Source organism: Schistocerca americana, chromosome 1 (assembly GCF_021461395.2).
Source record: "Schistocerca americana isolate TAMUIC-IGC-003095 chromosome 1, iqSchAmer2.1, whole genome shotgun sequence".
In the NCBI taxonomy this organism is placed as follows: domain Eukaryota; kingdom Metazoa; phylum Arthropoda; class Insecta; order Orthoptera; family Acrididae; genus Schistocerca; species Schistocerca americana.
In genome coordinates this window covers 638369899-638372515 of record NC_060119.1, presented here as the reverse complement: position 1 = coordinate 638372515, position 2617 = coordinate 638369899, and positions in this window count along the sequence as shown.

Below are 2617 nucleotides of genomic sequence, written 5' to 3'. Positions count from 1 at the left end.
GCGTATTTTGACTGTTGTTAGGTGTGTAGTTTCATTTGTGCATAAGAATATTTTATTATGCAACATATAATTGTAAAACTTTCATGTACAATTATCGATGTAATTTCATCCGTGACAAATCCTTTATCTTTGCACGTGGTGAGATACAAGGATGCTACAGAAACTGAACTTATTTGCGGAAACATAACTACTCTGTCCAAATTAGACCACCCACAAAAATCAAATACATTAGTTAAGGCGGAGACTTACTAGTTATCCTGTACCAAATTTTGACGGTCACATTTATGCAAGATAACAGAAACAGAACTTTAATCGTCACTTTCGTGATTACTTCTAAGTACCCAGCAGTACATATATGTGGCGTTTAGACTTTCATGAACCAATAACACGAACTAAAGTTATTATTTGCTCATCATAGGAATGAAAAAACTCGTAACCATCAGAAATATTGTGAATCAAAGTAAAATCAAGTGCCATGCAGTTGTTGACGTACATTCTACTTTGTTGTCATAGATAATAGAATGTTATTCCACAATATTAAATGTTGATACTATTATGTAACTATTGTTTTGTATCACTGTAATACAGATAAATTACGCCATGTGTATTTTAATAAATTTTAGTATCATGCACATAAAAGAAAGAAAGCAACAATACCATTCCTAAAACTACATTCTGTTCTTCTTATAACTGTACTAAGCAGACCGCTTCAGATTGAATTTTATCCTGCTTTGGGCTAATCACTTTTCACGATATTTTCTTGTCACCCTTCGGAAACACACACATGCACACACACACCAGAAGCGACTCGCGGACCCGAAGGAATCATGACATGACGTCGTCTCTCATGCTAGCCAATATCGCTGGTAACTTTCGAACCGCGTATATGCTTTGAACCAAGCCATTCTTTGCTGATACCTTGTACGTGCATGTATAATGGCGGATTTTGTGTTTTTTGTGCGATAAAGCATTTCAATTCGGAAAAGTTTGTATCATGCACTTTTCCTGGTGTGTGCAAGTAAAGCCAAATACGGAAGGTAAGGTGAAGTGTCCACAGGACGGCTACAGTTCTTCATTCAACGTCTTGGCATATATGAGAACACATGCTGCAAAAGCACATGTTTGCAGAGGAAAGAGGGAAGTTTATATTCCAAACAATGTACGTAAGTAACTTCGTATAATAATTTGATGATGTGCATGGAAAATAAAGTGTCTGGTAAATTTACAGAACTTCGTTCTTTGTGCCTACAGTATTCTGATGCACTATATTACACTGTAAAGCTTCTTTCAGTGCATCTATGTGGATTATTTGTGGTAACAACGTGTTCGTATAAGAAATGGGTTTGGTATTTAAGCAGCAATCATCGTAACTTTTGTTGGTCAGAAACTGTATAGTAACTGTATTCATCCTTCAGTACCACTCAAATATTTGATTTCAGTATCAGGTTCCTGCACATTTGAAAGCTTCTGAATGCTCAAAATTACATTAGTGACCATAGTCAGTATTTTTTACAGTAAAATAGCTATGAATTGCATTGACAGACTCCAGATTGGTGAGTTGTGTAATCTGTTTTTGTAATTGATGTTTCAGAGTTTCTGAAGTGAAAGAGGAAGTCCAAAGAAGATAAGACAGCGAGAAGTAGCTTTTGTATGTTTCATGGTTTATAGGTCTACTCGGGAAACTCGCCAATATATATATAAAACGCTTTAAGCTTGGTACCTCGAAGGTGATGTGGAAATCCGATTGTTGTTAATAAAGAAGTTAATTCATTGTTTGCTTCTTTTGACTCCTTTATCGTATTGCCTATAGTTGACAAAATTTAATTGAAATACAGAGTTGATAATTTCAATATAAATTGTACTATGTGCATAGCTATCTCTAATGGCTCTGCTGCTTTTCACAGGTAGAGTATGAATACTCACCAGTTCTTTGGTATGTATGTTTACTAGTCAGTTGTGGCAAAAGAAATCACTGAATCAAAGCATAAATTGCTTGGTAGACATTCATGGCAACTGACTTTTTAGTTATAATTTTACGTTTTTAGGTTACAGTTTATCTTGCTTCTTTTCTTCGCCATAGTTTGGACTTTATTTAACAAGTTTACTGACATGGTTAGTGACCGAGTTTTCACAGCCAGGCCAGGCATATAGCATTAAGCGTGCTGGTCCACTGTTGCTGGTGACAGCAGCAGGATAGTCAATGTGTAAAGTAGGCTCTTGGGAACCTTGAGCATGAAATACATGCATCTATAAAAGTCTTGGCTAAAAAGATACTCCTGGAATGCTAATTACTGTTGGAGCGATTATGCTTTACACAGTTAAATATTTATGTTAAATACGTATCTAAAACTGAATTCGTGGACAACTTTCTAGTCATTTAATCGTTTGGTTTTCTAAGACATTGAAATAAAAATGCTGCAGACCAAAAATCATCTGGAAAACGTAAAGAATATCAGATATAAGTAAATACTTTTGCTCAGTAAGACAGCAGAGCTGTCTGCTGCGACTAAAAGCACTTCCATGTCCACCAACGGGTTAACACTCAAAACAGGGCAGTGCAAGACGTGGTCCCTAGTTTGCTTTGGTTGAAGCAACTAAAATTAAATTCATAAGGTAC